This window comes from Loxodonta africana, unplaced genomic scaffold (genome assembly GCF_030014295.1).
Source record: "Loxodonta africana isolate mLoxAfr1 unplaced genomic scaffold, mLoxAfr1.hap2 scaffold_32, whole genome shotgun sequence".
NCBI classification, from domain to species: Eukaryota; Metazoa; Chordata; class Mammalia; order Proboscidea; family Elephantidae; genus Loxodonta; species Loxodonta africana.
Genome location: NW_026975036.1, coordinates 1,687,898 through 1,712,469, shown reverse-complemented (window position 1 = coordinate 1,712,469; position 24,572 = coordinate 1,687,898). Strand labels below are relative to the sequence as shown.

The following is a 24,572-nucleotide window of genomic DNA, read 5'->3' as shown; positions in this document are numbered from 1 at the left end:
GTTTATCCCTCACTGCTCTTATAATTGGAAACCCTGGTGGCATAGTGGTTAAGTGCTACGGTCGCTAACCAGAGGGTCAGCAGTTCGAATCCGCCAGGCACTCCTTGGAAACTCTATGGGGCAGTTCTACTCTGTCCTATAGGGTCTCTATGAGTCAGAATCGACTCGACGGCACTGGGTTTTTCTGGGTTATAATTCTCTCTTTATCTTTGGTTTTGGCAAGTTTGATTATAATACGTCTTGGTGACTTTCTTTATGTGGAGTTCGATGAGCATCTTGGATAGATATCTTCTCGTTTTTCACAATATTAGGGAAGTTTTCTGCCAACAAATCTTCAACAATTTTCTCTGTATTTTCTGTTATCCCTCCCTGTTCTGGTACTCCAATCACTAGTAGGTTGTTTCTCTTGATAGAGTCCCACATGATTCTTAAGGTTTCTTCATTTTTTTAAAGTTCTTTTATTTGATTTTTCTTTAAATATATCAGTGCCAAGTGATTTATCTTCAAGTTCAGAAATTCTAGGTTCTACTTGCTCAATTCTGCTCCTCTGATTTTCTATTGAGTTGTCTAATTCTGTAATTTTATTGTTAATCTTCTGAATTTCTGATTGCTGTTTGTCTATGGATTTTTCCAGCTTATTACACTTTTCATTATGTTCCTGAATAATCTTTCTAATTTCTTCACTTGCTTTATCTGTGTGTTCCTTGGCTTGTTCTGTGTATTGCCTCATTTCCTTCCTGATGTCTTGAAGGGTTCTGTATATTAAACTTTTGTATTCTGCATGTAGTAATTCCAGGAATGCACTTTCATCTAGAAGATCCCTGGATTCTTTGTTTTGAGAGCCTGTTGAGGTGATCATGGTCTGTTTCTTTATGTGACTTGATATCGACTGTTGTCTCGAAGCCATCTATAAGTTATTGTGTTAGTTTGTGCTTGTTGACTGTGTTGTAGGTTCTTGCTTTGTTTTGTTTTGATATACCCAAATGGGTTACTTGAGTGAGCTAGCTTGATTATTTTTGCCTTTGGAGTTCTGATGTCCTGTCCCCAGATGGCTAGAGCTGTTATGAAGTGTATCAGTCTAGGAACCTATTTGCTTTTCTTGTATGAATTCAGCTCAGGTTTCCAGGTAGCTGACCATCAAGTGTGTGGTACAGGCTCTGTCCTACAGCCTTAGAGGGGCAGCGTGATTAGTGTATGTACCAGAATCTGATTGCAGGAGGGGGTCACACTCTGAACAAGGTAGAGGGCTGAGAACCAACCTACGAGTGTCTCTGAGGAAAGTGCGTCCCTATTCCCTAGAGCGTGCAGTGGGTGGGCTCTGAAGTTGGAACGTGGGCACCCAAAGTTTTTTGTTGTAAGGACTGGGAGGTACCAGTTATCCTTGGACCCCTGTCATGGGTGGCAGGGCGACCTGAGTGGAGCTACGAGTCCTTAGGTCTCTGATGTGGGTAGGTGAAGACCTTGTTTAATGGGCAGTTCATTTTCTAAGCTTGTCTTTGAAGCTCAGGGCTCCCAGCTTGTCACAAATATACTTGTTTCACTTTCTTTTTCTGGTCTTTGTTGTAAAAAGGGATCGCTGGAAGTGCCTGTCTATTCTGCCATCTTGGCTCAGCCTCCTATTTTTATTTATAACATTAAAAATATATATGCCCTTTATCTAGCCTCCAGAATAACTCTATTAGTTTAATTCTAACGTCAAAGAGTAATTTATTCTACATTTTGGATGTCTTTACATTAACAAAGTGAAGTATTCATAGAGAATCCATTGAATTGACTTAATCGTTCATTGTGATCATTTATTGCCTATTTCTTGCTTTAGAATTAGCAATGATATTTTCAGTGTGGGTACACATTTTTACTCTATCTGTAGTTAACCTTTTACTTAAGATTTTTTCCATAGCATTTTTCATCTCAGAATTTCTCAAGGTGTATATCAGAGGATTCTACATGGGAGTGATAACTGTATACAGCACAGTCATGGATTTGTCAATGGGAAAGTTGGAAACAGGTCTAACATACAAGAAAATACAGGGGACAAAAAAGAGGACAACCACTGTGATGTGGGAGCTGCAGGTAGACAGGGCTTTGTGCCTCCCTTCCTGACTGTGAGTCTTCAGGGAGCTTAGGATGACCCCGTAGGAGATTAGTAGAAGGATAAAAATTACCATACAGATGGCTCCACCATTGGTAACAACAGTGAGGCCTATAAAATAGGTGTCGGTGCAAGCAAGTTCCAATAACGGGTACATGTCACAGCTGAAGTGATCAATGACATTGGGGCCACAGAAGGGGAGGCTGTACACAAAGAGAAGTTGAACCACAGAGTGCAAAAATCCTCCAACGCAGGCCGCCACCAGCAACAGAATGCAAACCTGTCGATTCATCATGGTCAAGTAATGCAGTGGCTTACAGATGGCCACATAGCGGTCATAGGCCATTGCCACCAGAAGAAAGACCTCAGTACCACCAAATACGTGTCCTATGAAGAGCTGGCCCATGCAAGCTGGGAAGGAAATAGTCTTTTTTATCATAGAGTAAGTCTACGATCATTTTGGGAGAAATGTCAGTGGAATAAACAGCATCCATTAGTGACAGACAGGCAAGGAAGAAGTACATGGGGGAGTTCAGGGAGGAACTAACAATAATGATCATGACAATGAGCACATTTCCCACCATCGTCACAATGTAGATGAGCAAAAACATGACAAATAATGCTTTTTGGCCCTCAAGATCCTGAGTGAGTCCCAGGAGGACAAATTCTGTTACATTGTTTCTGTGTCCCATTTACTCTTCTGTAAGACCTGTTTCAGAGATGGGAGCTCAGGAGAACAAACCTGTAATGAAATCATGAAGACAATTATGAGTATGTCCATTAGGTCATGGAGCACTTCTGCACCATTTATTTTCTACAGTGGCTTATACATAAGAAACATTGACAAATGTCTACTGAGATTCTCTTCCAAAGATTCAAATATGCCTACCCTTAACAATTCTAGTTCTTCTCAGATGACTGGATTGGGCCTACAATAGACAAACTCTATCTCTAAATCTTAGTGGATCTTCTATAAATAAGTCAGAGGCCCAACAGTCTTTCATTCATTTAGTATTTCTTTTTTTAAACATGACAGTACTTGATATAGAGGTCTGCATGACAAAGAGGGGAAGGATGTCTGCTCTCAAGAAACTTATTCTCTGGTGGCGAAGATAATTAAATTGACATAGAATCAGTACTTAGAGTTGGTAATCTTTATTGTGAGTCCCTTTACAGTATGATCTATATAGCACCAAAAATAACCCCACTTCGGGAATATCTCACGAAATATTATGATATTCCACTATTAGAAGTTTGGATCTTCCTGCCTCAAAGGTTGTTCAGTCTTTATGAATCTCTCACTAAATTTGAAGAGCCTGGACTTCGAAATGTATCAGATTACTATAAAATTTTTTGCACATTATTCCCTGTAGCAATTATTTGGGCATAGTCTTAAGGATCCACAATGCTTTCCATTTCCTCGTTGCTTGTCCCACAACTCAACACACTTCTATACACTAGTGACATACAGTCAGTACTTTGATTTGGTAGTATTTGTGGTGAGTGCCCTTACTATATGATCTCTATTTTAAGCAAACATTTTTAACTGAAGTTAACTGCCACATAATGGTTACCAACTAGAACATTAACAGCCAGTATTTTCAAACCAATTGGGGGTAAGCTGGGCAGTAATGGGGGAGAAAATAGAAGCTGTAAAGAGAAGTAGAGGACAATGGAACAGGGTTTTATGTATAATGCTTCTTAGGCACTGATAGTGGACACAATTAGGAACTTCAATGTCAAGTTTCCAAAAAGGAACATACTCAAAGGAAAAGACCAAACTCAGTGTAGGAAAGCATGAGCTTTAGTGATTTTCTAAATTTAGTCACAAGTCTGTCTCAATTCACTCACTGGAAAATAAAGGATTAAATAGATGATCTTAGAATCCTTCTTCGACCTACTGTCTTTCATACTATCAGTGAAATCCCAACTTATTTTATTCTGCTGGGTACTTCTATTTGTATATTTTTAATTAAACAACAATCTCCAAGCTCATTGATGTTACTTTAAAAATGCTTGCCGGTGTTGGAATTGGATCATTACTGTGGCCAAATATTGGGTAAGGTTTCCCACTGAGTGTGCGCCTTTGTACAGCCCAGGGCTTCCTTGAGGAGAGAGCACAGCACAGTGATGACTAATGTGCACTACAGAGCAACATTGTCTGTGTAGGAATTTCCCCTTCGCCAATTAATATCCCAGTGACCCTGAGGAACTTCATAAACCTCTTTGTGCCTCAGTTTCATAATTTGTGCATGGGGAAACCAATCGTATCTATCTCTGAAGTTTTTGTGTGTGTGTTTTTACATGTAAAGTGCCTAGAGCACGCTCTGGATCCTGATGAAGAATCAAAAAATCATAGCTTTTTACTATTGCTCTTGAATGTTTCTCTATGGACATTTGATCAGAACAAATCATCTGGATCTTTGTCACATTAGTAATAAGTGTATTACTTATAAAAAGAATATTATATACCTATAACTCACAGACGCACATTTTGGGCATAGAATAAAACTACATTTTAAGAATTATCTATTTTGTTGCATATGTGTCATAATATCTACCTATCATGGTATGTATATTGATGACAGTTAAGCAGAAAAAAAGGAAAAACTTGTACCCATGCATCAGATGGAGGCCTAAAGAGTAGAAAATGAAAGAAAAGAAGAATCAAATCAGGAAGCAGAGAAATTATATTTAAGAAATTAATATTCACAATAATAGGGGTATTAATGTGTTAAGTGGGGATAGCATTCTTACGAAATCTTCAGAAAGATTTCTTCTCGTGAAAGAATCCTGGAAGGCCAACCGCTGAGGCTTCCTGAACTTACTCAGGAGGCTTCTTGGGAAACCACTACAAATAGACACAGATCCCATCCTACAAAATAAAGAGTAAAAAAAGAAAAGGAAATGAAAGCAAAAGAAGGGGAAAGGGGAGAATAGATGAAAAGATAAAAGAGGAGAAGAGAGAAGATGGGAGGAGAGAAGGGGAGAGAAGGAAAGAGAAAGAAAGGGAAGGAAAAGGAGAAAAAGAAAAGATATTTCAAAGGACAAAAAAAAAAAAACAAACATTGATTCCTCAGATTCCCGAGCACTTATGGTTAAAGACAAACCCAAGACAGAATAGTACATATGTAGAGTCAAACACAATCTTTAGGACTATTTATTGTTGCAGAAAATCATTGAATTACTAAACCTCAAATGTAGACAAGCTGATCTCATTTATTTTGATTTGGTTGAGAGAAAAGAACACGTGCAGAAGAATTTTGAGCTTTCTTTTAGAAACCAGCTGTAATGAGCACTCTGTATGTCTAAGTGATTCAAGAGTTCTCTCATTTTTGAAGCTGTAGATTAATAAAGGCACAGCTGTTGAAGAATATAGTGGTAAAGATAGTTTATATCTAAATCTTTTTTTTTATTAACTTTTATTGAGCTTCAAGTGAACGTTTACAAATCAAGTCAGTCTGTCACATATAAGTTTACATACATCTTACTCCGTACTCCCACTTGCTCTCCCCCTAATGAGTCAGCCCTTCCAGTCTCTCGTTTTGTGACAATTTTGCCAGCTTCCCACTCTCTCTATCCTCCCATCCCCCCTCCAGACAGGAGATGCCAACACAATCTCAAGTGTCCACCTGATATAATTAGCTCACTCTTCATCAGCATCTCTCTCCCACCCACAGTCCAGTCCCTTTCATGTCTGATGAGTTGTCTTCGGGGATGGTTCCTGTCCTGTGCCAACAGAAGGTTTGGGGACCATTGCTGCCGGGATTCCTCTAGTCTCAGTCAGACCATTAAGTATGGTCTTTTTATGAGAATTTGGGGTCTGCATCCCACTGATCTCCTGCTCCCTCAGGGGTTCTCTGTTGTGCTCCCTGTCAGGGCAGTCATCGATTGTGGCCGGGCACCAACTAGTTCTTCTGGTCTCAGGATAATGTAGGTCTCTGGTTCATGTGGCCCTTTCTGTCTCTTGGGCTCTTAGTTGTCGTGTGACCTTGGTGTTCTTCATTCTCCTTTCCTCCAGGTGGGTTGAGACCAATTGATGCATCTCAGATGGCCGCTTGTTAGCATTTAAGACCCCAGACGCCACATTTCAAAGTGGGTTGCAGAATGTTTTCATAATAGAATTATTTTGCCAATTGACTTAGAAGTCCCCTTAAACCATGGTCCCCAAACTCCTGCCCTTGCTCCACTGACCTTTGAAGCATTCATTTTATCCCGGAAACTTCTTTGCTTTTGGTCCAGTCCAATTGAGCTGACCTTCCATGTATTGAGTGTTGTCCTTCCCTTCACCTAAAGCAGTTCTTATCTACTAACTAATCAATAAGAAACCCTCTCCCTCCCTCCCTCCCTCCCTCGTAACCACAAAAGTATGTGTTCTTCTCAGTTTATACTATTTCTCAAGATCTTATAATAGTGGTCTTATAAAATATTTGTCCTTTTGCCTCTGACTAATTTCGCTCAGCATAATGCCTTCCAGGTTCCTCCATGTTATGAAATGTTTCACAGATTCGTCACTGTTCTTTATCGATGTGTAGTATTCCATTGTGTGAATATACCACAATTTATTTAACCATTCATCCATTGATGGACACCTTGGTTGCTTCCAGCTTTTTGCTATTGTAAACAGAGCTGCAATAAACTATGGGTGTGCATATATCTGTTTGTGTGAAGGCTCTTGTTTCTCTAGGGTCTATTCCGAGGAGTGGGGTTTCTGGGTTGTATGGTAGTTCTATTTCTAACTGTTGAAGATAATGCCAGATAGATTTCCAAAGTGGTTGTACCATTTTACAATCCCACCAGCAGTGTATAAGAGTTCCAATCTCTCCCCAGCCTCTCCAACATTTATTATTTTGTGTTTTTTGGATTAATGCCAGACTTGTTGGAGTGAGATGGAATCTCATCGTAGTTTGAATTTGCATTTCTCTAATGATCGAGAGCATTTTCTCATGTATCTGTTAGCTGCCTGAATATCTTCTTTAGTGAAGTGTGTGTTCATATCCTTTGCCCACTTCTTGATTGGGTTGTTTGTCTTTTTGTGGTTGAGTTTTGACAGAATCATGTAGATTTTAGAGATCAGGCGCTGGTCGGAGATGTCATAGCTGAAAATTCTTTCCCAGTCTGTAGGTGGTCTTTTTACTCTTTTGGTGAAGTCTTTAGATGAGCATAGGTGTTTGATTTTTAGGAGCTCCCAGTTATCTGGTTTCTCTTCGTCATTTTTGGTAATGTTTTGTATTCTGTTTCTGCCTTGTATTAGGGCTCCTAAGGTTGTCCCTATTTTTTCTTCCATGATCTTTATCGTTTTAGTCTTTATGTTTAGGTCTTTGATGCACTTGGAGTTAGTTTTTGTGCATGGTGTGAGGTATGGGTCCTGTTTCATTTTTTTGCAAATGGATATCCAGTTAAGCCAGCACCATGTGTTAAAAACACTATCTTTTCCCCAATTAACTGACACTGGGCCTTTGTCAAATATCAGCTGCTCCTATGTGGATGGATTTATATCTGGGTTCTCAATTCTGTTTTATTGGTCTATGTGCCTGTTGTTGTACTAGTACCAGGCTGTTTTGACTACTGTGGCTGTATAAGAGCTTCTGAAATCAGGTAGAGTGAGGCCTCCCACTTTCTGCTTCTTTTTCAGTAATGCTTTGCTTATCCGAGGCTTCTTTCCCTTCCATATGAAATTGGTGATTTGTTTCTCTATCACCTTCAAAAATGACATTGGAATTTGGATCGGAAGTGCATTATATGTATAGATGGCTTTTGGTAGAATAGACTTTTTTACTATGTTAAGTCTTCCTATCCATGAGCAAGGTATGTTTTTCCACTTAAGTATATCCTTTCGAATTTCTTGTAGTAGAGCTTTGTAGTTTTCTTTGTATAGGTCTTTTACATTCTTGGTAAGATTTATTCCTAAGTATTTTATCTTCTTAGGGGCTACTGTGAATGGTATTGATTTGGTTATTTCCTCTTCGGTGTTCTTTTGTTGATGTAGAGGAATCCAGGTGATTTTTGTATGTTCATTTTATAACCTGAGACTCTGCCAAACTCTTCTATTAGTTTCAGTAGTTTTCTGGAGGATTCCTTAGGGTTTTCTGTGTATAAGATCATGTCATCTGCAAATAGAAATAATTTTACTTCCTCCTTGCCAATCCGGATGCCTTTTATTTCTTTGTCTAGCCTAATTGCCCTGGCTAGGACTTCTAGCACGATGTTGAATAAAAGCGGTGATAAAGGACATCCTTGTCCGGTTCCCGTTCTCAAGGGAAATGTTTTCAGCTTCTCTCCATTTAGAGTGATGTTGGCTGTTGGCTTTGCATAGATGCCCTTTATTATGTTGAGGAATTTTCCTTCAATTCCTATTTTGCTGAGGGTTTTTATCATAAAAGGGTGTTGGACTTGGTCAAATGCCTTTTCTGCATCTATTGATAAGATCCTGTGGTTTTTGTCTTTTCTTTTATTTATGTGATGGCTTACGTTAATGGTTTTTCTGATATTAAACCAGCCTTGCATAAACCTGGTATAAATCCCACTTGGTCGTGGTGAATTATTTTTTTGATATGTTGTTGAATTCTATTGGCTAGAATTTTGTTGAGGATTTTTGCATCTATGTTCATGAGGGATATAGGTCTGTAATTTTCTTTTTTTGTAATGTCTTTACCTGGTTTTGGTAGATGGTGGCTTCATAGAATGAGTTGGGTAGTATTCCGTCCTTTTCTATGCTTTGAAATACCTTTAGTAGTAGTGGTGTTAACTCTTCTCTGAAAGTTTGGTAGAACTCTGCAGTGATGCCGTCCAGGCCAGGGCTTTTTTTTCTTGGGAGTTTTTTGATTACCGTTTCAATCTCTTTTTTTGTTATGGGTCTATTTAGTTGTTCCACTTCTGAATGTGTTAGTTTAGGTAGGTAGTGTTTTTCCAGGAACTTATCCATTTCTTCTAGGTTTGCAAATTTGTTAGAGTACAATTTTTCGTAATAATCTGATATGATTCTTTTAATTTCAGTTGGTTTTGTTGTGATGTGGTCCTTCTCGTTTCTTATTCGGGTTATTTTTTTTCCTTTCCTGTATTTCTTTTGTCAGTCTAGCCAATGGTTTATCAATTTTGTTAATTTTTTCAAAGAACCAGCTTTTGGCTTTGTTAATTCTTTCAATTGTTTTTCTGTTCTCTAATTCATTTAGTTCAGCTCTAATTTTTATTATTTGTTTTCTTCTGGTGCCTGATGGATTCTTTTCTTGCTCACTTTCTATTTGTTCAAGTTGTAAGGACAGTTGTCTGATTTTGGCTCTTTCTTCTTTTTGTATGGGTGCATTTATCGATATAAATTGGCCTCTGAGCACTGCTTTTGCTGTATCCCAGAGGTTTTGATAGGAAGTATTTTCATTCTCGTTGCATTCTATGAATTTCCTTATTCCCTCCTTGATGTCTTCTATAACCCAGTCTTTTTTCAGGAGGGTATTGTTCACTTTCCAAGTATTTGATTTCTTTTCCCTCGTTTTTCTGTTATTGATTTCTAGTTTTATTGCCTTGTGATCTGAGAAGATGCTTTGTAATATTTCGATGTTTTGGACTCTGCAAAGGCTTGTTTTATGACCTAATATGTGGTCTATTCTAGAGAATGTTCCATGCGCGCTAGAAAAAAAAGTATACTTTGCAGCAGTTGGGTGGAGAGTTCTGTATAAGTCAATGAGGTCAGGTTGGTTGATTGTTGTAATTAGGTCTTCCATGTCTCTATTGAGCTCCTTACTGGATGTCCTGTCCTTCTCCGAAAGTGGTGTGTTGAAGTCTCCTACTATAATTGTGGAGGTGTCTATCTCACTTTTCAATTCTGTTAAAATTTGTTTTATGTATATTGCAGCCCTGTCATTGGGTGCATAAATATTTAATATGGTTTTGTCTTCCTGATCAACTGTCCCTTTTATCATTATATAGTGTCCTTCTTTATCCGTTGTGGTGGATTTAAGTCTAAAGTCTATTTTGTCAGAAATTACTATTGCTACTCCTCTTCTTTTTTGCTTATTGTTTGCTTGATATATTTTTTCCATCCTTTGAGTTTTAGTTTGTTTGTGTCTCTAAGTCTAAGGTGTGTCTCTTGTAGGCAGCATATAGATGGATCGTGTTTCTTTACCCAGTCCGTGACTCTCTGTCTCTTTATTGGTGCATTTAGTCCATTTACATTCAGCGTAATTATAGATAAATAAGTTTTTAGTGTTGTCATTTTGATGCCTTTTCATGTGTGTTGTTGGCAATTTCATTTTTCCACATACTTTTTTGTGCTGAGACGTTTTTCTTAGTAAATTGTGAGATCCTCATTTTCATAGTGTTTGACTTTATGTTAGTTGAGTCGTTATGTTTTTCTTGGCTTTTATCATGAGTTATGGAGTTGTTATACCTTTTTGTGGTTACCTTATTATTTACCCCTATTTTTCTAAGTAAAAACCTAACTTGTATCGTTCTATATCGCCTTGTATCACTCTCCATATGGCAGTTCAATGCCTCCTGTATTTAGTCCCTCTTTTTGATTATTGTGATCTTTTACCTATTGACTTCCATGATTCCCTGTTATGTGTATTATTTTTTTTAATTAATCTTAATTTGTTTGTTTTTGTGATTTCCCTACTTGAGTTGATAGCAGGACGTTCTGTTTTGTGTCCTTGTGTTGTGCTGATATCTGATATTATTGGTTTTCTGACCAAACAATATCCTTTAGTATTTCTTGTAGCTTTGGTTTGGTTTTTGCAAATTCTCTAAGCTTGTGTTTATCTGTAAATATCTTAATTTCGCCTTCATATTTCAGAGAGAGTTTTGCTGGATATATGATCCTTGGCTGGCAGTTTTTCTCCTTCAGTGCTCTGTATATGTCGTCCCATTCCCTTCTTCCCTGCATGGTTTCTGCTGAGTAGTCTGAACTTATTCTTATTGATTCTCCCTTGAAGGAAACCTTTCTTTTCTCCCTGCCTGCTTTTAGAATTTTCACTTTATCTTTGGTTTTGGCGAGTTTGATGATAATATGTCTTGGTGTTTTTCTTTTTGAATCAATCTTAAATGGGGTTCGATGAGCATCTTGGATAGATATCCTTTCGTCTTTCATGATGTCAGGGAAGTTTTGTGTCAGGAGTTCTTCAACTATTTTCTCTGTGTTTTCTGTCCTCCCTCCCTGTTCTGGGACTCCAATCACCCGCAAGTTATCCTTCTTGATAGAGTCCCACATGATTCTTAGGGTTTCTTCATTTTTTTTTTTAATTCTTTCATCTGATTTTTTTTTTCAGCTATGTTGGTGTTAATTCCCTGGTCCTCCAGATGTCCCAGTCTGCATTCTAATTGCTCGAGTCTGCTCCTCTGACTTCCTATTGCGTTGTCTAATTCTGTAACTTTATTGTTAATCTTTTGGATTTCTACATGCTGTCTCTCTATGGATTCTTGCAACTTATTAATTTTTCCACTATGTTCTTGAATAATCTTTTTGAGTTCTTCAACAGTTTTATCGGTGTGTTCCCTGGCTTTTTCTGCAGTTTGCCTTATTTCGTTTGTGATGTCTTGAAGCATTCTGTAAATTAGTTTTTTATATTCTGTACCTGATAATTCCAGGATTGTATCTTCATTTGGGAAAGATTTTGATTCCTTTGTTTGGGGGTTTGGAGAAGCTGTCATGGTCTGCTTCTTTATGTGGTTTGATATGGACTGCTGTCTCTGAGCCATCACTGGGAAACTAGTTTTTCCAGAAAATCCGCTGACTGGGACGCTGGCTCCAGGCTCCGAAAACAGTCGCTGCTTCCCTGTATTTGTTCGTTTTCCGTCTGTAAATCTGTGTTTGTTGTTCAGGGTTCTTAGATTGTTATGTACTTGATCGATTCACTTGTTTTTCCAAGTCTTTGTTGCAAGAGGGATCCGAGGGAGGGTCTACCTATTCCGCCATCTTGGCCCCGCCCCTAAATCTTTTTTAACTACTTATTTTCTGCAAGGTCTAGTGCACTTAATCTTAGTAATAATCAATGCTGGATTTCACTGAAATAAATATTCTATTGGCCAGCTAAGTTATTTACATGTAAGAAAATCAGTATGTAAAGTATCCACTATAGTCTAACTCCTCAAAGATTTGATACTATAAAAACTAAAAGAATTAATAAACTTTCAACTTAAACCACTAAGTTTACACCTTTCTAGAAAAAGAAATCATGTAACTTCTTTTTATAAGAACATGGCTTTTTACAAAGAGAAATGAGAATACCATAGTAACAAAAGTAACCTCTACAGTACATAACAATTACAGTTTTATGTCTCTCTAAGTGACAGTAGGCAAGGTACTTCCTGATTGCTAGTTTATTTTTATATATATATCAAAAGATATATATATATATAAATATGGTTGTCACAAGTTTGTATATATACAAAAAGATATGTGTGTAAAGTTGTCATAATTTTAAAATATTCACACTTTAAAAACACGTATCAAACTTCCAGATGTAACAGGCATTTTTTCTTTACATCTTGACACAGTTTTAAACCCTCTAGTTTAAATACGGAACCTTGGTGGTACAGTGATGAAGAGCATGGCTCTTAACCAAAATGTTAGCAGTTTGAATCCACCAGCTGCTCCCTGGAAACCCAATGGGGCAGCTCTACTCTGTCTTGCAGGGTCCTTACGAGTTGGAATCTACTCGACTCGATGGTAATAGGTTTGGTTTTTTATTTAGTTCAAATACATATAAATTAATTATAAATCTTTATTAACATACCACATATCCTATGAACCAAGATGACAAACCTATTGGCTTACTTGTAATGCATAACATGCTTCTTTTGTTATCTGGCAAATGGACAGTAAATATCTATCAGGATGAAATACTAAAGAAGAATAGACTGTGTATGGTCTAATTTATCTCTGTGTTTCTCTTGCTTAATTTTACAAAATCAAAATTAATATAATGAAATGTATTTAAGAAATTAGGTATATTTCAATATATCATGTAAATTTTTAATGAGTGTCCTCTGTCAGATGTTTCAAAAACTCATCTCTTGGTTCTTGTCCTTGTTCCTGAAAATCTGGGCTTCTTTCATTGAGAGTAATTGTAGATACCTCATGCATTTATTTATCTGCAATCACAGAAAATATGGCAATGTGTGGGTGATCAGTGGATCTAGAAATAGTTCCAAGTGGTTACACTTTTCATACTGCCACACAAGCTGCCCATCATATCATTTTTTTTTGTTTTCAGATAACTGTAGAAGTGTATGGGGATGCCTAAAACATTAAGACATTTAAAAATAATAGTAAACAGTTGAACGTTCTCACCTGTTGGGAAAATGTGCTGGAAGAACAATTAAAATCCTATGTTTGCATGACTGTAAAAACTGGGCAAATTAATGGAAATCAACCTGGCCAAGACTGTTATTTAGTGATGCAAACCAAAAAAAGGAAAAATCACTCAATTTAGTCATTTGAAATTTTCTCTTTTTAATTAACTATCATGAAGCAAACAAAAATTACTTTACTTCTAGAATTTGGAGTAACAGTTATATCCCTAGTCATTAAATCTATACCTAACAAGGCAAAGGCTGTGATTTAACTTCCCAAGAAGACAACGACAGAGCTTTCTCACAAATAGAAGCAGAACTTTTCAGCAATTCAGTTGTTCAAAAAGCATATCCAAAGACAATTTCTTTCTTCATAAAAGAATGCCACTATACCTCTCCAACCTCACTCCAGAAAATCGTGACCTTCTATAAATTCCTACAAGCAATGAGAATACGTATCAACAGAAAATATAACAGGAGAACATCTACAGGATTAGATGCCAATTAAAGAGTGTCTCCAGCCTGGACAGGGATTTGAGTTTTCAGAAATCTCTTGGGTCATTCTATCAGTAAATAATTATTCCATTTATATGTGCAGACATAGTGTGTGGCTTTTTATATCATCACTGTTTTAAATGAAAGACAATGCAAGTTCATTATAAATTAGTTTCTTAGAATATTTGGAACAAATTCAAATGAAGTTACCTCTCCCGGACACTTTTCTTCCGTAGACAATCCTTAGAGGGAGAAAACAGGTCTTGCCAAGAAAAAGTAGCAGAAAGCCAAGTAATGAGAAATGTCTGTAATGTGAAGAGAAAATATTAATATAAAAAATATATAAAGTGAATAATAGATTATGAGTTTTATATTAGTAAGTCTTTAGATAAAGTGAAAGATATTTATCCCAAAATGAAGGGAGAACAAGCCCCAGATTCTCTTGCCTAACCATATTCCTAGCAGAGGAAGGCCTTACTCTGACTGTTAGAGGGTCTATAGCCAATAAATCCCTATGGTTCAGAGACAGAGAACATTGGGACTAGGTAAGTTATTGAAATTTATCATCCAATTCTTGAAAAGACAGATAATCACAGTTCTTCAGTTCTGGACTGCAGTAGATTTTGTTGATCTAAGCCTGAATCCAGATCAGCTGAAACCATAACGATCTATTTCTCAAACACCATCAGCAAATGCCTTCATGAATAGTCACAACATGAAGATTTAACTCCCAATCCAAGAAGATGCATCTTAACTTAATCACTTTTTTTCAGTTGGACCAACGCTCAACTTGACTAGGATTTCAAACTGGCACCTTAACTCTGAGTGAGCTAAAATTTTACTTGCATGTATGGGCCCTTCAAACAAAATTGATACACTTTATCAACTAACCCTGAAGCTTGCTATAACCTTGATGTTTACAGTTATGATGACCAATTAATAAATATGCTTATACTTCAAAAAGGTTTTAGTTGAGTTTTCTTGTCATTTGCAACCAAAAGCATCCTAATTGAAACACCCTGATCTTAAATGCGTATATGAATTTAGCTTAGTTTTACATTTGTGAGTATGTTTTTTGAGCAGTATCACTTGACTTTAATTTTTACAACATTAGAATCTGTCGTATTATCAATAACAGTTCATTACTCTTTCAAAATTTACATGCAATTTCCATATGGTTCTGCTTCCTAATGAACTTTTAGAATCAGAGTAAAGAAGTGAATATACATTTACATTTTTCTTCAAGGATTGACTTAGGATACTACAACAGTTCTGTGAGATAAAATTTAGACATGCTAGTCCTCAAAGTACTAGCATGTCTAAATTTTTTTAGTACTCAAAGTAAGTTGATTCATTGCAATCTTTGGGCAGTCCATAGTATGTTAAATATCTTTCTTTTTTTTTAAAATTTTTATTAAGCTTCAAGTGAACATTTACCATTCCAATCAGTCTGTCACATGTAGGTTTACATACATCTTACTTCCTTCTCCCACTTGCTCTCCCCCTATTGAGTCAGCCCTTACAGTCTCTCGTTTCGTGCCAATTTTACCTTCTTCCCTCTCTCTCTATCTTCCCATCCCCCCTCCAGTCAAGAGTTGCCAACACACTCTCCTGTGTCCACCTGATTTAATTAGCTCACTCTTCATCAGTATCTCTCTCCCCCCCACTGACCAGTCCTTTTCATGCCTGATGATTTGTCTTCGGGGATGGTTCCTGTCCTGTGCCATCAGAAGTTCTGGGGAGCATTGTCTCTGGGATTCCTCTAGTCGCAATCATACCATTAGGTGTGGTCTTTTAATGAGAATTTGGGGTCTGCATCCCATTGGTCTCCCGCTCCCTCAGGAGTTGTCTGTTGTGTTCCCTGAGAGGGCAGACATCGATTGTGGCCGGGCACCAACTAGTTCTTCTGGTCTCAGGATATTGTAGGTCTCTGGTTCAAGTGGCCCTTTCTGTCTCTTGGGTTCTTAGTTGTCGTGTGACCTTGGTGTTCTTCCTTTGCCTTTGCTCCCGGTGGGTTGAGACCAATTAATGTATTTTAGATGGCTGCTTGTTGGCATTTAGGACCCCAGGTGCCACAATTCAAAGTGGGATGCAGAGTGTTTTCATAATAGAATTGTTATGCCCATTGATTTAGAAGTCCTCTCAAACCAAGTTCCCCAGACCCCAGCCCCTGCTTCGCTATCCTTTGAAGCTTTCATTTTATCTCGGAAACCTCTTTACTTTTAATCCTGTCCAATTAGGCTGACCTTCCTTGTTTTGAGTGTTGTCTTTCCCTTCACCCAAAGCAGTTCCCATCTACAGATTGATCAATAAAAAGCCCTCTCCCTCCCTCCCTCCCTCCCTCCCTCCCTCCCCCTTTTGTAACCACAAAAGTATGTGTTCTTTTCCGTTTTTTCTATTTCTCAAGATCTTATAATAGTGGTCTTATACAATATTTGTCCTTTTGCAACTGACTCATTTCGCTCAGCATAATGCCTTCCAGATTCCTCCATGTTATGAAATGTTTCAGAGATTCGTCACTGTTCTTTATCGATGCGTAGTATTCCATTGTGTGAATATACCACAATTTATTTACCCATTCATCCGTTGATGGACATCTTGTTTGCTTCCAGCTTTTTGCTATTGTAAACAGAGCTGCAATAAACATGGGTGTGCATATATCTGTTTGTGTGAAGGGTCTTGTATTTTTAGGGTATATTCCGAGGAGTGGGATTTCTGGGTTGTATGGTAGTTCTATTTCTAACTGTTTAAGATAACGCCAGATGGATTTCCAAAGTGGTTGTACCATTTTACAATCCCAGCAGCAGTGTATGAGAGTTCCAGTCTCTCCGCAGCCTCTCCAACATTTATTATTTTGTGATTTTTGAATTAATGCCAGTCTAGTTGGTGTCAGATGGAATCTCATCGTAGTTTTAATTTGCATTTCTCTAATGACTAATGATCGAGAGCATTTTCTCATGTATCTGTTGGCTGCCTGAATATCTTCCTTAGTGAAATGTGTGTTCATATCCTTTGCCCACTTCTTGATTGGGTTGTTTGTCTTTTTGTGGTTGAGTTTTGACAGAATCATGTAGATTTTAGAGATCAGGCGCTGGTCTGAGATGTCATAGCTGAAAATTCTTTCCCAGTCTGTAGGTGGTCTTTTTACTCTTTTGGTGAAGTCTTTAGATGAGCATAGGTGTTTGATTTTTAGGAGCTCCCAGTTATCTGGTTTCTCTTCATCATTTTTGGCAATGTTTTGTATTCTGTTTATGCCCTGTATTAGGGCTCCTAGGGTAGATCCTATTTTTTCTTCCATGATTTTTATCGTTTTAGTCTTTATGTTTAGGTCTTTGATCCACTTGGAGTTAGTTTTTGTGCATGGTGTGAGGTATGGGTCCTGTTTCATTCTTTTGCAAATGGATATCCAGGTATGCCAGCACCATTTGTTAAAAAGACTATTATTTCCCCAATTGACTGACACTGGTCCTTTGTCAAATATCAGCTGCTCATAAATGGATGGATTTATATCTGGATTCTCAATTCTGTTCCATTGGTCTATGTGCCTGTTGTTGTACCAGTACCAGGCTGTTTTGACTACTGTAGCTATATAATAGGTTCTGAAATCAGGTAGGGTGAGGCCTCCCACTTTCTTCTTCTTTTTCAGTAATGTTTTGCTTATCCGGGGGTTCTTTCCCTTCCATATGAAATTAGTGATTTGTTTCTCTATCCCCTTAAAGTATGACATTGGTATTTGGATTGGAAGTGTGTTATATGTATAAATGGCTTTTGGTAGAATAGACATTTTTACTATGTTAAGTCTTCCTATCCATGAGCAGGGTATGTTTTTCCATTTAAGTGTGTCCTTTTGAATTTCTTGTAGCAGAGTTTTATAGTTTTCTTTGTATAGGTCTTTTACATCCTTGGTAAGATTTATTCCTAAGTATTTTATCTTCTTGGGGGCTACTGTGAATGGTATTGATTTGGTTATTTCCTCTTCGGTGTTCTTTTTGTTGATGTAGAGGAATCCAAGTGATTTTTGTATGTTTATTTTATATCCTGAGACTCTTCCAAACTCTTCTATTAGTTTCAGTAGTTTTCTGGAGGATTTCTTAGGGTTTTCCATGTATACGATCATGTCATCTGCAAATAGTGATAGCTTTACTTCCTCCTTACCAATCTGGATCCCCTTTATTTCTTTGTCTAGCCTAATTGCCCTGGCTAGGACTTCAAGTACGATGTTGAATAAGAGCGGTGATAAAGGGCATCCTTGTCTGGTTCCCGTTCTCAAGGGAAATGCTTTCAGGTTCTCTCCATTTAGAGTGATATTGGCCGTTGGCTTTGCATATATGCCCTTTATTATGTTGAGGAATTTTCCTTCAATTCCTATTTTGGTGAGAGTTTTTATCATAAATGGGTGTTGGACTTTGTCAAATGCCTTTTCTGCATCAATTGATAAGATCATGTGGTTTTTGTCTTTTGTTTTATTTATGTGATGGATTACATTAATGGTTTTTCTGATATTAAACCAGCCTTGCATACCTGGTATAAATCCCACTTGATCATGGTGAATTATTTTTTTGATGTGTTGTTGGATTCTATTGGCTAGAATTTTATTAAGGATTTTTGCATCTATGTTCATGAGGGATATAGGTCTAAAATTTTCTTTTTTTGTAATGTCTTTACCTGGTTTTGGTATCAGGGAGATGGTAGCTTCATAGAATGAGTTGGGTAGTATTCCGTCTTTTTCTATACTTTGAAATACCTTCGATAGTAATGGTGTTAAGTCTTCTCTGAAGGTTTGGTAGAACTCTGCAGTGAAGCCATCTGGGCCAGGACTTTTTTTTCTTGGGAGTTTTTTGATTACCGTTTCAATCTCTTTTTTTGTTATGGGTCTATTTAGTTGTTCTACTTCTGAATGTGTTAGTTTGGGTAAGTAGTATTGTTCCAAGAATTTATCCATTTCTTCTAGGTTTTCAAATTTGTTAGAGTACAATTTTATGTAGTAATCTGATATGATTCTTTTGATTTCATTTGGTTCTGTTGTGATGTGGTCCTTCTCGTTTCTTATTCGGGTTATTTGTTTCCTTTCCTGTTTTTCTTTAGTCAGTCTAGCCAATGGTTTATCAATTTTGTTAATTTTTTCAAAGAACCAGCTTTTGGCTTTGTTAATTCTTTCAATTGTTTTTCTGTTCTCTAATTCATTTAGTTCAGCTCTAATTTTTATTATTTGTTTTCTTCGGGTGCCTGATGGATTCTTTTGTTGCTCACTTTCTATTTGCTCAAGTTGTCGGGACAGTTCTCTGATTTTGTCTCTTTCTTCTTTTTGTATGTGTGCATTTATCGATATAAATTGGCCTCTGAGCACTGCTTTTGCTGTGTCCCAGAGGTTTTGATAGGAAGTATTTTCATTCTCGTTGCATTCTAAGAATTTCCTTACTCCCTCCTTGATGTCTTCTATAACCCAGTCTTTTTTCAGGAGGGTATTGTTCATTTTCCAAGTATTTGATTTCTTTTCCCTAGTTTTTCTGTTATTGATTTCTAGTTTCATTGCCTTGTGGTCTGAGAAGATGCTTTGTAATATTTCGATGTTTTGGATTCTGCAAAGATTTGTTTTATGCCCTAATATGTGGTCTATTCTAGAGAATGTTCCATGTGCGCTAGAAAAAAAAGTATATTTTTCAGCAGTTGGGTGGAGAGTTCTGTATAAGTCAATGAGGTCAAGTTGGTTGATTGTTGTAAGTAGGTCTTCCGTGTCTCTACTGAGCTTCTTACTGGATGTCCTGTCCTTCTCCGAAAGTGGTGTGTTGAAGTCTCCTACTATAATTGTGGACGTGTCTATCTCACTTTTCAATTCTGTTAAAATTTGTTTTATGTATCTTGCAGCCCTGTCATTAGGTGCGTAAATATTTAATATGGTTATGTCTTCCTGATCAATTGTCCCTTTTATCATTATATAGTGTCCTTCTTTATCCTTTGTGGTGGATTTAAGTCTAAAGTCTATTTTGTCAGAAATTAATATTGCTACTCCTCTTCTTTTTTGCTTATTGTTTGCTTGATATATTTTTTTCCATCCTTTGAGTTTTAGTTTGTTTGTGTCTCTGAGTCTAAGGTGTGTCTCTTGTAGGCAGCATATAGATGGATCGTGTTTTTTTATCCAGTCCGTGACTCTCTGTCTCTTTATTGGTGCATTTAGTCCATTTACATTCAGCGTAATTATAGATAAGTAAGTTTTTAGTGCTGTCATTTTGATGCCTTTTCATGTGTGTTGTTGGCCATTTCATTTTTCCACATACTTTTTTGTGCTGAGACGTTTTTCTTAGTAGCTTGTGAGATCCTCATTTTCATAATGTTTAACTTTGTGTTTATTGAGTCGTTGCGTTTTTCTTGGCTTTTTTCTTGAGTTATGGAATTGATATTCCTTTTTGTGGTTACCTTTTTATTTACCCCTATTTTTCTAAGTAAAAACCTAACTTGTATCCTTCTATTTCGCCTTGTATCAGTCTCCATCTGGCAGTTCAATGCCTCCTATATTTAGTCCCTCTTTTTGATTATTTTGATCGTTTATCTATTGATTTCCATGATTTCCTGTTGTGTGTATTATTTTGTTTATTTATTTATTTTTTAGAATTAGTCTTAATTTGTTTGTTTTTGTGTTTTCCCTGTTTGAGTTGCGTTGATATCAGGACGTTCTGTTTTGTGACCTTGTATTGTGCTGGTACCTGATATTATTGGTCATCCGGCCAAACAATCTCCTTTAGCATTTCTTGCAGTCTTGGTTTAGTTTTTGCAAATTCTCTAAACTTGTGTTTATCTGTAAATATCTTAATTTCTCCTTCATATTTCATAGAGAGTTTTGCTGGATATATGATCCTTGGTTGGCAGTTTTTCTCGTTTAGTGCTCTGTATATGTCGTCCCATTCCCTTCTTGCCTGCGTGGTTTCTGCTGAGTAGTCTGAACTTATTCTTATTGATTCTCCCTTGAAGGAAACCTTTCTTTTCTCCCTGGCTGCTTTTAAAATTTTCTGTTTGTCTTTGGTTTTGGTGAGTTTGATGATGATATGTCTTGGTGTTTTTCTTTTTGGATCAATCTTAAATGGGGTTCGATGAGCATCTTGGATAGATATCCTTTCTTCTTTCATGATGTCAGGGAAGTTTTGTGTCAGGAGTTCTTCAACTATTTTCTCTGTGTTTTCTGTCCCCCCTCCCTGTTCTGGGACTCCAATTACTCGCAAGTTGTCCTTCTTGATAGAGTCCCACATGATTCTTAGGGTTTCTTCATTTTTTTTAATTCTTTTATCTGATTTTTTTTCAGCTATGTTGGTGTTGTTTCCCTGGTCCTCCAGAAGTCCCAGTCTACATTCTAATTGCTCGAGTCTGCTCCTCTGACTTTCTATTGCGTTGTCAAATTCTGTAATTTTATTGTTAATCTTTTGGATTTCTACATGCTGTCTCTCTATGGATTCTTGCAACTTATTAATTTTTCCACTATGTTCTTGAATAATCTTTTTGAGTTCTTCAACAGTTTTATCAGTGTGTTCCTTGGCTTTTTCTGCATTTATCCTAATTTCATTTGTGATATCTTTAAGCATTCTGTAAATTAGTTTTTTATATTCTGTATCTGATAATTCCAGGATTGTATCTTCATTTGGGAAGGATTTTGATTCTTTTGTTTGGGGGGTTGGAGAAGCTGTCATGGTCTGTTTCTTTATGTGGTTTGATATGGACTGCTGTCTCCGAGCCATCACTGGGAAACTAGATTTTCCAAGTAGTCAGCTAAAAAAAAATGCAGTCAGATCCCTATCTGAATTCTCTCTCTGGCTCCGGGTATTCGGATGTTAGTGGGGTCGCCTGGGGAGGGTGGGGGAGGGATCTGAGAGCTAGGAGTGTAGCACCACAGAATATAGAGCTGAACACCACGTTCACACTCCGCCCCCGTTCGCCAAAATCCGGGCTGGACGGGTCCCTGGCTAGGACACTGCTTTCCTTGCTCGGAAACCAGTCACTTCCTCCTGGGGACTTCCTCCGGTGCGCGGCACTGCTCGTGGGCACTGGGTGGGCGTTTCCCGCACGAACGGGTGGGCCCGCCCCCAGGGTCTATTCAGGCGATTATAATTAGGTCCCGCGGTCACGCCCCGCCTGTGCGCGTGCCCAAATCCCAGCGGGATGACTTCCGGGTTGAGACGCTGCTTTCCCCGTTCCGGAACCAGTCACTTCCTCCCCGGGACTTCTCCTTCTGGAGCACCACACCTCTCACGCGAACTGGTTTGGCGTCACCTGCACAGCCAGGTGGGCCCGCCCCCTGGTTCAATTCAGGGCAATAAAAATGGACTCCGTGCTCACGCCCCGCTCATGTGCGCGCCCAAGCCCCGGCAGGACGGTACCCCGTCTGGGATGCTACTTTCTGCGCTTCGGGACCAATCAGTTCCTCCGCACGGCCAGGTGGGCCCGCCCCCTGGGTCAATTCAGGGCAATAAAAATGGACTCCGCGCTCACGCCCCGCTCGTGCGTGCGCCCAAGCCCCGGCAGGACGGCACCCCGTCTGGGACGCTACTTTCTGCGCTTCGGGACCAATCAGTTCCTCCCGGGGACTTCTTCTTCTGGTGTGCCACACCTCTCGCGCAAACTGGGAGGGCGTCACTGGCACGACCAGGTGGTCCCGCCCCCTGGGTCAATTCAGGGTAATAAAAATGGACCCCGCGCTCATGCCCCGCCCGCGCGTGCACGTGCGCGTGCCCAGATCCCAGCGGAATGGCTCCCCGTCTGGGATGCTGCTTTCCCTGTTTTGAGACCAGACACCTCTGGGGATTTCTCCCTCTGGTGTGCCGTGCCACACGCGCGGACTGGGTGCGCGTCCTCCCGCACGAACGCGTGGGCCCTGCCCTGGGGTCACTCCAGGGAAACACAGCTGACCCCCCCCCGCTCGCGCCCCGTCGGCTTCTCGCTTAACTCCCGGCGGACGGCACCCCAGCTGGGACGCTGTTCTCCCCCCTCCCAGATCAGTCACTGCCTCCCGGGTGCTTCTCCCTCCGGCTGCGCCCCTACGCCGCCCGCGCCAACCTGCTAGGCTTCCTCCAGGGATGGGTTCGGGGGGGGAAGGGGTGGGCCCCCTTTCTGTGCCGTCTGCTTCCCTGGGCTCTGCCCCCAATCGAGCTCCGAAGGTCACCTGCCTGGTGCGCTGGCTCCTAGTTCTGAAAACAGTCGCTGTCTGCCCGTATTTGTTCGTCCTCCGTCTCTAAGTCTGTGCTTGTTGTTCAGAGTTCATAGATTGTTATGTATGCGATCGATTCCCTTGTTTTTCCGAGTCTTTGTTGCAAGAGGGATCCGCGGGAGCGTCCACCTAGTCCGCCATCTTGGCCCCCCCCATTAAATATCTTTTGCTAATACCACAATTCAAATGTATCAATTCTTCTTTTGTCTTCTTTTTCTTTGTACAGTTTTGCATTAGAGAGCCATAATCCTAGTGCTCAGATAACTTTGGAAATGTCTATTATATGAACATATGCAGATAGGGATACTGGCAGAAGCCGAATACTGCCACCCAGTGATGAACACTAAGAGGTGGGATTCAAAAATTCCCTGATAAAGTGACAAGATGCATGCTATTTGTAGTGGAAGTTCATTGGGCTTTCATAGAGACACAAGATGACATCATGAGCACTCTTTACATCATGGGTGATGTCAGAGGGTCATTCACTAAAAGATTGAGCAGCATAACAAAATTCCTTAATAAAAACAAAATACTATGTACAGGAGGCGGGGCCAAGATGGTGGACTAGGTGGACGCTACCGCGGATCCCTCTTGCAACAAAGACTTGGAAAAACAAGTGAATCGATCAAGTACATAACAATCTACGAACCCGGAACAACAAACACGGATTTAGAGACGGAGAACGAACAAATACGGGGAGGCAGCAATTGTTTTCAGAGCCTGGAGCCAGCGTACCAGTCAGCAGATTTTCTGGAAAAACTAGTTTCCCACTGATGGCTCAGAGACAGCAGTCCATATCAAACCACATAAAGAAGCAGACCATGACAGCTTCTCCAAACCCCCAAACAAAAGAATCAAAATCTTTCCCAAATGAAGATACAATCCTGGAATTATCAGGTACAGAATATAAAAAACTAATTTACAGAATGCTTCAAGACATCACAAACGAAATAAGGCAAACTGCAGAAAAAGCCAGGGAACACACCGATAAAACTGTTGAAGAACTCAAAAAGATTATTCAAGAACATAGTGGAAAAATTAATAAGTTGCAAGAATCCATAGAGAGACAGCATGTAGAAATCCAAAAGATTAACAATAAAGTTACAGAATTAGACAACGCAATAGGAAGTCAGAGGAGCAGACTCGAGCAATTAGAATGCAGACTGGGACATCTGGAGGACCAGGGAATTAACACCAACATAGCTGAAAAAAAAAATCAGATGAAAGAATTAAAAAAAAAAATGAAGAAACCCTAAGAATCATGTGGGACTCTATCAAGAAGGATAACTTGCGGGTGATTGGAGTCCCAGAACAGGGAGGGAGGACAGAAAACACAGAGAAAATAGTTGAAGAACTCCTGACACAAAACTTCCCTGACATCATGAAAGACGAAAGGATATCTATCCAAGATGCTCATCGAACCCCATTTAAGATTGATCCAAAAAGAAAAACACCAAGACATATTATCATCAAACTCGCCAAAACCAAAGATAAAGTGAAAATTCTAAA

General features: G+C 38.9%; 1 pseudogene; it reads right to left on the bottom strand.

Annotated features, from left to right (window-relative positions):
- Window positions 1–1,796: 1,796 nt before the first annotated feature.
- LOC135229500 (olfactory receptor 4A5-like) lies at window positions 1,797–3,228 on the bottom strand (annotated as a pseudogene).
- Window positions 3,229–24,572: the final 21,344 nt, after the last annotated feature.